Consider the following 14,534-nt stretch of genomic DNA (forward strand, 5'->3'; position numbering starts at 1 on the left):
AGAATGGTAGAATTATCCAATTGCATCCTGTTAACATCCAAGCTATTCCAAGGACAAATTTCATTATTGTTTCTTTAAATTTACGATTAGGATCGGATTTGTGATTTTTTTTCCACCCGGTGCGCGAGATTGATTTAAGGAGGCCAAGGGACATCCTAAAGCTAAAAAAGGATCTAGATTTAGACTTCCGAAAATTTCATTCGGCATTCTTAGTACCTTCCTGTATACCTTAACATGAAATGGAAAATTGAAACGAAACAATTGTACAAGTTCTCGCGTTTTTCTCAGCAAGTTTCAACTTGTTTCTTACATTTTTACATTATTCAAAGGGCGCATTTGATCAACTTTAAAATAATTATACCTCTAATGGTTCTGAAATAATACTCATTTTCCTTGCGCATGCAACAGATTAAAAACAATTAAAAAAAACTAGTTCATCATCATAAATCAATTCAATACAAAAAAAAACAAAAAAAAAAAAAAAAAAAACCGCTACGTAGAAACCAGCAGCTTGTATTTTGAAATTCATAATTCACGCAAGATCATTGCTTCTCAGATAGCAATTTCACTGGTTTGAATGATAAAACATTAAATTTAATGTGGCATTACAATAGACGCATGCCGGGGAAAATCGTACAATGGTTTATTGAAGCAATTAAAATGTGTGAGTATATGCTCGTTGAACGTGACAAAATTTGTTGTCATAAATGTAGTCTTGTATCATTAAAAAAATCAATGATAAAGAAAATAGGTTGCTGTAAAATAAGCAACTTAAACATAATATTTGTTTGCCATGAAATACGGTTAATAAATTAATAATTTGCCTGAGTTTTTGGTGCATTAAAAACCGAATGATTCTCTCTAAATTGTTGTTTAATTATTAGAGAAATTACTGCTGAATTGCATCTAATTTCAGTGTGCTAAAATCCTCTCAGAGGTTGTCAAGTAAATAATAAGCTCAGGGCCTTGCTCAATCAAAGCTAATGGAGCTAGATACATTTATGTTTCCTGATTGGAATGCTTGTTGCCTTTGCGGCCAAATTGAAGGCGAACCTAAAGTAGACAATATCGGTCAATGGATACACGCATTGTCTGTTGGTTTTGTCAAAGTTAATGCCATAAACTTCATAGAGCGAGCTGACGTGTGTTTCTCGAATGGCGAACTATTTGAGCTTCAGGTATGTTCGATACCAACGCAGCGAAATTAAAGACAAACTTCAAAAGGAATATATCTGCGTCAGCAGGTTCATAACATTGTTCATTGGTTCGAATCGGCCTGATGTTTAAGAGGTCCGCAGAGAGTATAACAGATATTAAGAGGTATTTGGAGGTATAGGCAGTAGGAGCTTCCGCCCCCCCCCCCCCTTATCCTGATAAATAAATTGAAATTTCAAATAATTACTAACTGAAATAAAACTTTTGTTGACTTTTAATTGAAATAACAACGCATAATTCAATTTAACAGTACAAAAAAAATATCGCGGGAAACGTTACATCACTCTTGACTCTCTTGAAACCGGATACATCTTTCTCCTTTTACTATAGATTTCCGTGGAGAGGGTCAATTACAGAGTCTAAGGATGTATGGTTTAAGAGACTAATCCTAGATATCGATGAATGGCTTCTGCGGGATCGCAGAATGGAAACGGACTTCCTTATGACACACACAACTCCTTACTGGACACGGCAATTTCAAGTATTACATTCACAGGTTTAAGATTGCGCAGAGCCCAAGCTGTGTTTTTGTGCTGGGGACGTGAGGAATGACGCTCATCACACGTTCTTTGCCTGTGACCGTTTTATTAGGCTGCGACTCGAGACCACTGCAGACCTCGGTGAAGACCTTAAGGCAGAAAACTTCCAACGCATCGCCCTTAGTAGGCCCTCCAGCCTGGAATAGATCAGGGATGTGCTGTGCGTCAAGTCTCTCGTCCTCTCGGCACTAGAGTCAGGGCAAACCCTGGTGTATAAACTTAAACTTCAGATGTATTAATTAGCAATGGACTACTAGACAAGGTACGATTTAAGCAATTTGATACATGTTTCAAACCAAATTTTACGGAGACACGATTTGGACAACGAAATTACTGAGACTAACCCTAACGAAGATATTAACGTTTTATTTCACATTGGTTACGAGATTTGACTGCCGCTCACAGAAACTCAAGCTCTACGTGAGTCAATCGGCACTACAACGGTTTCAGCAATCTTCTCAATCGAGCAATGTTCATTCCCACCATGTGTTGTTCAAACTATAAGCAATTTGCTACAGCTGAGTCAAAGCGCAAGATTAAGGTTGCCGATTTTTTATCTCAGTGACTGTCATGATAAACGTTTAGCGCGCGATGTGAATCACGTAGACCATTGAGTTTTCATGAGCGGGTGGTTTGAATTCACGCATCAAGAATTATTGAATATCTTCGTAAGGATGTGATTCCGCTAATTTTCGTGTGCGCATCGTGTTTTACGTGAAATTTTGGTGCAGAATCATGTATCAAAATGTTGAAATTTGCACCTTGTCTAGTGGTCCATTACTGCTCGGGCTGTAAGTCCAAAATCGCTTTCACTCTTGCTTGTGGGTTGGGAGGGGAGCCCCCGATGTTACGCTTAGTTTGCAATTCCGGTGTCTCCCCCCCCTCTTTCTTCCTATCCTTGCCATCCCGTAACCACATGGTTTATCACTGCTGTAAATTTAATAGATTAGAGTTAATAGAACGTAATAGAATTAACAGTTGTTAATTGAAATTCAATTCATGCCAATAAAGGATTTCCAAAATAAAATAAAATAAATAAAAAGTCTTACTTAACGCGGTTCTGGACAAGCCCCGCCCCCCCCTCTCCCATCCTATCAATTCATCTGTAACGCAGATTCAGATCCTCTATCGCCTTAGATGGTTACGTATATTTATGATCGGCCTCCTCACAACTTTTGACACAAAACCCCGGATGTACCATTGTGCTCGGAAAATAACGCCGTATAAGCTTTGCAACAATGCTAAATCTTCCCTGAAATAAAGTGTAATTTCTTGCAAAAGTATACATATTTTTCTTTTTTTTAAATTAACAGTATGAGAATATTGCAATGAAATATATTTAGACCGGTTTCAGCAGAAAGGAACCAAGCCACAAGAGCTATTGTCAAATTCAGCCCAGCGATTCATTTTTTTACAAGAGAACGTTTGTGCGGTTTTCTGAGAATATTTTCAGGAATTCACTTTGTACTGTGTAGAAAATTCACTGAAATTTGCAAAAAAAAATCCGAACAACCGGTTTCATGTACAAAGAGAATTGCCCAATCAAATTTGACAAAAGCTGATGTAGCTTGGTTTCTTTCTGTTAAACGCGGTACAAATCTCTCCTAATATAAAGTGGATTTTTTTTAAAAACTGTGCATATTTTTCCATTTTTTAAATGCAAAGTTTCAGAATATTTCAATGAAATATATTTATAACTTTTTTCAAAAACACATACTTCATCAGAGGACATTTGGCAACATCTGTTCCGAATTTTTAAGGCGTTTTTCCTTAGGACGGCAGTATAGGTCCTCGAGCAGAAGCCACGACTTGATGACGGTCTGAAGAAGGTCCTTCGGGGACGGCGATCGTAGCGGAAAAATGAGTGCCAGGATCGGGAAAAGGATCTCACCGGGTCGGAGGAATAATTATTTGTGAGTGATTGATGGGGTGGAAAGAAGACAAAAGGTAGAGGGCGTCGGGCGGAAAGATACGGTTTCGGTGCTTACGCTGCAACAAGATCGTTAGCATCATCCCGAGATGCGCAGCCGACCTCCGTCAAAAGTCACCGTCTCGGATGGGGAGTTTTTTCAAGCCAGCGGCTCCGTCTTGGAGCGTGCCCTCCTCACAGCTTCAGCTTGGCATTTTTGAATACGCCATTTTCCAAGGACGACGCGGGGCGAGTGGCGGGGGCCCGGGGGGCAAAGCGGCAAAGCCCCCTGGCTAACTGTTGAGTTGCGCGTATAGGCCAGTGGTTATCACACTTAAAAATCGTATTGTATTAGAGTGACTTATGGTGCCTATCAATGGCCAAAGTGAGACCTCTGTATGTGACGCTGTATACTTCCTGGCATACTTTATTATGTCTTCGAAAAACTAGTTCATATAATTTCTTGTAAACTTCTTCGATTTTTTTCTATTGTGCGATAGCAAAATATTTTTTTATAAATTTTAATCTTTAAGTATGGCTCGTTCTTCTTTGAATAAATAAAATAGAAACTGAGATTTTGAAGCAGCGCAATGCAGATGTAAGGTTTTCCACTTTGACCATCGTTCTATGACAGTTAAGTTTTTTGGTTAAAGGTGATTCAATGAGATGTAGAGACGAGGCCCGTTTGCAGCGATATGCGTTTCTTATCTTTGAGGAGCAATTACTATGGCAATGCATAAATTAATGCAAGAAGCTGAACCCTTACGTGCAGCAGCATCAAAACTGAGCAGAATGACATCAGAAAGAAGATTCGTCAAAAATTCATATCGGTAACCACCATAATGAACGTGGCTCATCGACTCAGTATGAGAGAGATAGCGTTATACGAAAAAATTGAGTGGGCGATAAAACTTTTCGCACAGTATTGCTTAAATTTTTCAGGGAATTTTATTCTTAATTTGGTTTAGTTTATCTACACATTTTAAAGAAAAAGAGTCATGCGTTTTCTTATTAAAGCATGTTCAAAAATGTTATCCGCATCATGTTTATAGCATGTCCATCCGAATCCAGGGTGGCAAAATTTCATGAAAAATGTCATCTTGTAATTTCACGTGAAATATCTCATGAAATCTCAGAAATTTATGAAAGATATTGAAAAATACCGGTTCCTCTACATGTTTTGCAGAATGTAAAAATTGTGACTTTTTTCTTTTTGTGTGTGTTTTCTTTTGAGTGCGGGTTGTATACTATGTAGCCCCTGAAAAAAATGACGTACTTCACAGCCTCCTGAAATTGCATGAAATATTTCACTGAAATTTCCAATCTTGCATGTCTTTCTAACGTTTCATGCCACCCTGTTCAAATTTTGGAAGCGTTCCAATGATCATGTGACGTTTTCCCTTAGTGCAGCAGAGTGGCTGCATGGTCACATACTCTCTGTAAAATCGAATTCTTACAAGGGACGGTGGATTACGGTGGCTACACATCAGCTACATAAGATAAAACGCCCGACTGAAACACGTAAAACGATACAAAAACAAAGAGAGGCGACCGGTGGGACGGAAGAGAGGCGACCGGCGGGACGGAAGAGAGGTATGTACCGGAAGAGTTTCAGTGGGTCAACCGGAAGAGTCCCGGGTGCGCTCCAGGACAAGTTGACTGGGCCGAGTCCCGAAACTTGTGACTCATGTTGCAAAGTTTAGTCCATCATCACAGTCATTAGAAAATACCGCTTAATTTATTTTTCTTTTTTAATTGGAATGAAATCAAGTGTAGAGTGAAATGCGCGCTGAAACCTTACCTTCATTTTTAAATGAGTGATCAATTAAATTGTGCTAGATTTGAAAATTTTCATATTTGACTCACTTCAACAGATAAATTCCTTAAAATCAATTAAAAAGAGATTCTTCACTCCAGACAAAGAGACGGTTTTTGCAATATTTTGAAAACGTAAAAAAAAAAAAAAAAAAAAAAAAAAAAAAAAAAAAAAAAAAATTATAAATGTGAGCTGTTTCGCTTCCAGTGGAGACTTTCTAAATGGTTCGATTATAAATTTCACTTGTTTTCCGTCAAAAATTTTAAACTAATGGCTCCAGTTCAATCCCAGCATAATCCATTCAACGTTGTTTCGAAAGGCGTAATTTGATTACATTTTGTAATAAGGAACCACTATCTCTGGCTTTCCCATAAAAGCGCGTACCTGCATAGGGAAACCAATGGCATGTATGCTGTTTCTAAAATGGGATAGAAATAGTGAATCTTTATTGCAAAATATTAATCCAATTCATTTTCCATTGGTCGTGAGGAATAATGTTTAGATTGTGCACATAGTTGTGTATCTCTCGTGTACAACAGACCTACAAAATCAAGCATGTACATCAAGGTGCCGCAGCCCTATTTAGCAAGAACCTCATAACTGCATAACATTTCCATCGGAATTACGCGCTTTTTCTCTGACGGCTCAGATTTGTCATGCGTGTTGCTTGACGAAGGAACACGGCGCGGAGCGGAGGAGCGAAACAGTAGAGGCGAGCGTTCTGTCTGAAGCTCTTCATTGGCGGGCCAACCCTCCTATGTTTCGGTCGTAGACATCCACCCTCACGTTTACGTTCCTTTGCTTGCGGTAAGCTCACGTGTCCTGATACCCCCCCCCCCCTCCCCCTCGCCGCCGGTTAACAACGTTTGCATATTATCAGTGTCCCTCGTTCAAACGATTAAAGAGTGAAATCGAACCATTGCGTCTGACGGATGTGAAAAAGTGCCCCATTTCTACGTGTTGTTTGTTAGATGTTGTAAAACTTTCTCTCGGCAATTTTTGCAATCATGGAGAGTGCATAAGTTTAAGTGTGTTTGACTGAGTTTAGGGACTGACATTTCATGATTGGTAGTGATTTTTCCTCCAATGTAATAGAATGGGCGCTTTCGCGAACAAATTGTCGTTTTGGTTTGATAGAAATCAGGCCAAATCCGATTAACATTCCACCTTTCACTTTCGTGTCGTGAGTTTTGGAAATGTCTTTGGTTTTTCTAGATTTTTAATAGGACCCGGGGCTTTAACAAAGACCGACAATTGTATTAAATAATCGCGGTTCGTCAATACGACAGTAATGTTCAACGTGTCATAATTTCGCGTAAAAGTGCGAGAGTAAAATATTAGATTACAAATTTTCGATCATGAATCAGAGATTTCCAAGTCATGTCCAGCTCATTCAATGCAAGCTCTTTTTTTGAAAGTGAGACCACGGTCATTACAAGACTTTGAGAGTTCTGTCATTTGACAATTTCTAACAAATGACCACTATTTAAGAACTCTTTTATGATACCAACATTTTTGAAAGATCAAAATTCGATATTTTACATTGCATGAAATATATTATCTAACTCTCGCAATTTCTTATCAAAATACAATTTTTGTAGAATGTATCTGTAAGTTTGTGCCTTTAGAATGAATCCACCGGCTCAATGTGCTTTGTGATTTAAATATCGAGCTCAGTTCTGTCTCAACCGTTTGTGTTGATAAAATCCTTAAGGCAGGATTTCAAACTTATTTTGGACGGATAAGCAATAAAATAGTCGACTTGCTTGCAAATGGGCTGTAATGAGGACTCATTGCTAAAATATACCAACTAAGTATCGTCGCGTGTGTAAATGGAGATCTGACAATGGTGTGCATATCATCGACACTCTGTGCTGCGGTCCTCGTTTGGATTGGAATCGGTAGAGGTAAGACATATTTCATGATAATATTCTGTCACCCACACCGTTGGGAAAATATTATTTTTGTGTTGCTTGTCAATTACAGCGTGAGAGGGAAAAAGAGGAGTTAAGGAGCCCACCTATTTTTGTAGCGATACTTTCAGAATTTTATCGTTCGCATTGTTGTTTCAAAAGAAAACCTTCCGACATTTTTTTAATGCAATTTTTACCGTATATTTCAATTTGCCAGAGAATACTTTCTGTTCAATCATCATAGTTTCCTTTGAAGGAACGACTGCCAAAAGAACTTAATTGTATATGATTTAGTTGGTTACCTTAAAACTTTATTTGCTACCTTAAAAACAGTTAAACATTTTCTATTACAATTTTCGTGTAAATTTTCTTCGTGAATCAATAACAGGTTTCCAAAATAGGTATTCTAGACGAACCGAAACGCTTCTCCAAAAATATAAGAATATTTAAGATTAATTAAATGTTATAACTTCTCCATGCACTCTGGCCCCTTAGGCTCTCACCTTTTTATTTAAGTACCAAATAAATGATAATCGGATTAAGATGAATTAAAAAATTGTATTGAATTTAACCTAAGGTATTAGGGATGCACTCTCAAGATTTCACTGCAGGGTGTGCTTGAGTTTTTTTTTTCTTTTTTTCTTTTTATAAATAAACCAAAATAGGTAATTAATCAAAGTATATCATAATATTGCAATTTAGTGAGAGTGACTCTGTTTACATACTGCTCATTGACAGTATGTTTCAAAAACCGCGCCCTCCTATCATGCCTTTAGTGTAAAAGGTACTTTCGGGGGTCAACGCCTACATGCGCAAAGTGATGACTGATGACCAAAGAGTTGAGCGAATGATTTAGCATTTCTAATCTAATTTGCAAAAACTTGTGTAGCAATATGCTCACCCACCCATTCATCAACCATAATTAGGCGAATTTTATTTGATTTTTGCTCATGAGGCTGCCCTTCGACCCTCATTTGGACGTACTTCTGCCAAACGGAACTATGTGCATTATGACGTGAGCCCTGTTATTCTTAAGGGACTCAGGGCTCATGCCTTAATGCACATAGCTCCGTTTGGGAGAAATACATCCATTTGGCGAATCATATCATCGAATGCCGAATTTGACTTTTGCCTCACCCCATTGCATTGGTTAGATTGTCAGTATGAGGTCTCTAAAATATATTGTCCCTGCTACTCTGTAACTTATTTTCTATGATGATTTCAATATGCTCCCACAAAGTTTTGACGAGACAACATGTCACGTTGAAGTTTAATGGGTCAGTTGCGCTGGTCACAGAATCGTGTTTTGAAGCTTGATTCTTGTAGATTATTTGAAAATAATAAGACTTGTCCAAATCACAACTTTCTACGTTTAATATTAATCGAGATATCACCCTTTGAAAAGTCGGGTTTTTTACGTCATCCACCGCGGTAGTGACATCCTTGGTTTCTTCAACCTAGCTTTCATCAGTCGATGTGACGCAATTTGCACCGGTCGTTTAACGTTAAACTCGGATGAAAGCAAGAGGTGGAAGAAACGAAGGGTGTCACTACCGCGTTGGATGACGTTAAAAACCCGACTTTTCAAAGGGCGATATCTCGGTTAATATTGAACGTTGAAAGTTGCGGTTTGGACAGCTCTTATTATTTTTAAATAATCTACAAGAATCAAGCTTCAAAACATGATTCTGTGACCAACGCAACAGACCCATTCTTACGGTGCGTAATTGTTTATTCCACCATATGGCCAGGAGACGGGGTGGTTTTTTCATATCGTCACCTTCCGGCCAAAGCATCACAAGCGCCATGCGACGTTTCAAAATTTACGCCGCCATATCATTTTTTTAAAGAGAAATTGTTCAACGAAGCTGTCCGAAATTTTCACTGAATTTTACTTGAGGGGCTTGAACGGCAAGGCGCATAAGTGCAGTTTATGACATTTCAAGAAATAAGTGTTTAAGTTTCAAAATTATATGGAGCCTCATGGCAGAGACGAATTTCAAACTACTTTTTTGATGCTTCAAGGTTGGATTTTACTTGTGTATTTTTCACAGAATATACTTTTCAAACTATTTTTAGTTGAGTTCATGAATATCTCATTTTTTCAAAAACTACACTTATGCGCCTTGTCCTCCAAGCCCTTCATTTGTGCTGCCGATAAAATTCAGTGAAATTTCCAACCAGATTCAAGCAACTAAAAGTAAAAGGGCGGCGGAAATTTTGGAAGTTGGCATGTCACTTATGATGCTTTATTGGCCGGAAGGTGAGAATACGTACTTTCGTTTGGATCTTCAATCTGGCATCGAGGGGGCAGTATGCGGCGTCGAATCACCAGCGAAGGAAAGTTTGAGCTTTGTGAAAATATTTTGATTCGAACGCGGCACCTCGTCTAGCTCAGACCCAGCGTTGGTTCATTAGTGTTAACTTTTCATGGTACTCAATCGAAACTTTCCGCCAGTTTGATCGGCCCTGTCGCATTGGGTTCCAGCCATCTTTTCTCATTGTAAATCAGACAGCAAAAAATAGATTTGCGATCGTCCACGAAAAAGGAACCTCAGTGATGGAAATTTCAAATTTCAGAGACGTATATCTACCACTCTTAAGAAGAACGTTTCACGAACAACATTCAAATATTCCAACCCACCTCGTCATAGAAGTTATCAGCACCTTTTCTGAAAAGTTACGCAAAGCTTTTCTCAAAAGGAGAGCCACTTTTAAACGTTTAAAAAAATTTGGAAATCTATTTTTACATCTATGTCGATTATTTAGACAAACTTTCATTGTTTGCACTTTCACGAATAAAAATTCATACATATTTCGTCACCTTCCGGCCAAAGTATCACAAGCACTAAGCGACGTTTCAAAATTGCCGCCGCCATTTTATTTTTTTACAGAGAAACTGATGATTGAATCTGTTTGAAAATTTTACTGAATTTCATCGGCAGCACGAATAAAATTCCGTGAAATTTTCGGACAGCGTCATTGAAAAATTGATCTGTAAAAAAATAAAAAGACGGTGGAAATTTTGAAACGGCAAGAAATTCTTAGATAGCTAATTAAATGTCTTTGAATTTTGAATCGGGGATATAAAAGTGAAAATTATAATGGACGAATAGAAGTAACACAGTAACACTGAAAATTATGTCGCAAATTATATTATTTTTTTTAAAGCTTTTTATTGTGAAATGAAGCTTTTATAAACATGTTCAACTGTAACATCTATGTTAACATCTGTTAGATGTATTATATTTTTGTATATTGAAACTTTCCTGAGTGACTCTGCTACCAGAAGTGCAAGAACCCCTCTCTTTAATCAATGAGGCGGAATTTTTGTTGATAATTTTCATCAATTTTTTTTTTTTTTTTTTTTTTTTTTTTTTTTTTTTTTTTTTTTTTTTTTTTTTTACGCGGTTTGCGAGACATTTTGTGATTTCAGACTCAATTCCTCCTTCCCTCTTTAACGCACCCATCTCACAAACTCAAATCCTTTCCTCCTCCAGAGCGTAACGTAATTAATGGGCGGCCCCCAAGGAAAAAACAACTTTTCCTTAATACTTGAGACAAACAAAACATCCCTCGTAAGAGACACCGCGACCACGACAATTTTGTCAACAGCCGAGCGGGGCTAACTAACTTGTTCATTCAACCTCGGTGCCGCACAGGGATAGGAAAAGCAGCCACTTCAAAATCCGACCACCGATATAGTCAATTCCACTCCATGCGTTTTCCTCTCCTGTCCCCCCCCCCCCCCTCTGACGTGGGAAAGTTGGGCAGCGGGGGCGAACTTGAATATGTGATAAACTCATAAAAGGTAACGCTTCAGGCGTTCGGCAAGAAACGAGTCTCAAGTTTTATATGCGACAACGCGTGAGTGATCCGCTGTTGCCAAACTACCCCCCCTCAAAAAAAAAAAAAAAAGTTTGTGCTGTCCGATTCAATAAGGAGAGGCGAAAATGAATTGGCCATTAGGCTCCAGAGACTAGGATTTCAAAAACAAATGAAAAAGGCTCTGACCAACCCGTTTTAAATCTCGGCAGTCAGAACTGAATGTGTGAGGAGATTGTGATGTAAAATCGGAGTGTGCTCGTTTCAGAAATCGTCCTACAATTTGAACGGAAAAATAAGAAAAAAAATTGGCGATTCTGTATTTTGCAGAGTGACTGGACTCTTCAGATGTTTTTAGGCCTTAAAAATCCGTTTTCCTGCTTGAAGGTTTGCAGCATTACGCATCTATGCTTAAACCAGTGGCGTGGCATGCCTTGCGATATATCGATTGATTTACCATTTAAAACTATGGAAAAAGATCGATTACTATATAGAATGTTCACAACGGACACCTTACTAATCGATTCTTCACCATAGCTTCAAATGGGGAAATATCGATATATCGCAAAGCACACCACGCCACTGGCTTAAACGACACCGAACCACCAAAAACTCGTATATTTGCCTCAGCGATACCGAACCATCAAAACCTCTTTGTTAGTTAGATAGTTCAATTTGAAAAAAAGTATGTATTTCTGGCAAACAAATTTCGAAGAGACCGAATCTAACTGTAAACTTAAATTTCTTTGGAACGAGTTGGTATTGAGTTGATATTTGATAAACTGATATGATTATTTAACATGAGCATAAATAGATTTCATTTTGCAAAAAGTAACCAAGAACATTCCGATGTCGCTGAGATTGTGCAATTATTTTTACCTTGTAAAAATAAACTGATCATCTAAACAAGTTCCATCTTTACTCCAAGTAAACTACAAACTTAATGCGAAACTTACTTTTATAAATTTAATTATTTGCACAGTTCCAGTAATTGTATGCAAAAGATGTAAGTTGCACGACCCTAGCAACATTGGAATGCTCCTAGTTCCTTTTTGCTAAATGCAATCCAAATATCTGCTTGAAATTCTATGGAAAAAATGCTTCTCGAATTTTAATCTTATCAAGTTTAGTGATCCGTGCGTATCGCAAGCTAGCTTTCGATCCTAGCTACAAACAAAAATTGAATTGATTTATTTAGTGCAGTTTCTTTCTTCTACGTGATTCGTGTGTTGACGAAGAAGTGACTAGAAATGTTTTTCATCGAATGCGAAGTGAATACTTTTTTTTTACTCCCAACTGAATAAGAAAATAAATGTTTATTTATTGAAAATTATTTAATAAATTCAGCCCCGATAAACCCTTGCGTTTTCAAAAGATTGGATACTTCCTTATGCATGATTTACAAAGTTTGATGACCACACCACAGAAGATATAAATTAAACTCGATTTTACTTTTACATTACTCAGATAAGCATTCATGTTGGGTCTGTTTTGTCAATTTTAATTCGGTATTATTTTATTTTCCTTGAAATATTCCATTGAGCTGTTTCAATGTGTGGCCGAATATTTGCAAGTCAAACAAATGCAATGTTCAGCGATTAATACATATATTAGCCTAAGAGCCTCACTCGCTTTTCATTTCTGAATACACACAAGAGAAATAATCATAATAAACGTATTTTTCTCAGTGTATTTTTCCTCTTAGCTGTGCTAGGGGAAAAGCACTCGATTCTTGAGGTTCTCAAATCATTTGATCATTTTCATGTATATTTGATTAGCAATTCATTTCTGGAGCTTGAAATATTCGGTATATTTTATTTATAATAAAAGGTAAAATAAAAGTCTCGTTGCGCTCAATCAATATTAATGACACGTGAAAAAGCCTTGATATGGTTTTCAGGGAAAAAGTTATTTCATTGTACATGTTCTTGCTGATACATGCTGTGAATGTCTCATTAACTTCAATGTTCTATTTTGAAGGTATTGAAGAGTGCGCACGCTTCTCGTAAGTAACCGTCCAGACCATCGCAAGGTCTCGTTATTGAAAATTAATTTTTTCAGTTTTATCATTTTCGTATCTTAAATACTGACAATGATTAGATAATCAATTTTCTTTTTTTAAAAAAAAGTTACTTCTGCAGATTACCCGTATATACGCTTTACATAGAAAATATTTATTGCGTCAAAAGGGCGGGTTATCACGGCAAGTAAAATTTCAGCCGTGAAAACGGAGTTTGGCCAGTCTTACAAATATTTCCATTGCGATAGAGTCATATAATTCCATTGAAAGATTTCCTCGGGACGTAGGTCAAGCTTCTTGTCATAAAAATGACATTTTTTGCATACACGCCACTATGGTTACTATCGCCGTGTTAAGATTTGCGGGCGAATATTACTATCAATCATATTAATAAAAAACAACCCTGGTGAAAATTGGCGATGGGAGCTGCGTTTCAAAATACCATAGGAATTCTCATAGCCGGCTAAAGAAGGCTACAGAAAATCCTATAGCTGACTGTAGAATGCGGAGAAAATCATGCGGCCGGGCTATACGAAGCGATAAAAAATTATACAGCCGGGCTATAGCTCCTATCACCGGGCTTTACATTTTATCGCCGTGCTGTTGCTTTTTCGCCATCGATTTTAAGAGGCTATAAGAAATTGTGTAGAAATTCGTGTGCTTTGGAAATCATTAAATTTGATACGGAACCACCTTAATATTTACAAAACACACATTATATTTTCCTGTGATACATATTTTTTTTCATCAATTAAAATGAGAATAGGTAATCCATACAGGATGTGCAAACATTTCAAAATCATAAGTTGAATAACGCTGACTCCGCCAGATTAAATATTAGAGCCTAACACAAAGCGGAGCGTCAACGCACTGGCGCCTACAAACCTAACAGGGATACTTCACGCAGTGCGCAACGCGTGAAGTATCCCAGTTAGGTTTGTAGGCGCCAATGCGCGTTTCGCGCTGGCTGCCCGCCTGCCGCGCCGCAGCGTGCCACGGCGCTTGAAGCAACTATTTCACACCAGAGGTATTGCACAGTATCATACGAAACTGAAGGCGCTCTAATATATTAGGAATGGTAGGCATCCATTAAAAGTACGGAGCTTTCCTCGCAAAATAAGTCAAGATACCACGGCCTAAAAAGAGAGCAGTAGTCCAAAAACTCACCAAGTCCTAGCATCCGTAATTAGTAACGTTTAGCATACACTTTATTGCCTGGCTGTTGCTTAATCGCCATCGGCTATGAAAGGCTATAAGAAATTGTGTAGCCGGCTATAAAAGCTATTGAAAATCTTAC

The 14,534-nt window shown here is 37.8% G+C and overlaps 1 long non-coding RNA gene and 1 other non-coding gene across 2 annotated transcripts in view; one reads left to right on the top strand and one right to left on the bottom strand.

The window, feature by feature from the left end:
* LOC140224406 (uncharacterized) overlaps positions 1–14,534 on the bottom strand; it is a 32,834-nt gene that overhangs the window by 8,521 nt on the left and 9,779 nt on the right. The window lies entirely within an intron of this gene.
* On the top strand, positions 1,496–1,605 carry LOC140224558 (U5 spliceosomal RNA). Its single transcript, XR_011899838.1, has one exon. It is a non-coding gene; the product is annotated as a U5 spliceosomal RNA (small nuclear RNA).

Source organism: Bemisia tabaci, chromosome 4 (genome assembly GCF_918797505.1).
Source record: "Bemisia tabaci chromosome 4, PGI_BMITA_v3".
Classification (NCBI taxonomy): Eukaryota; Metazoa; Arthropoda; class Insecta; order Hemiptera; family Aleyrodidae; genus Bemisia; species Bemisia tabaci.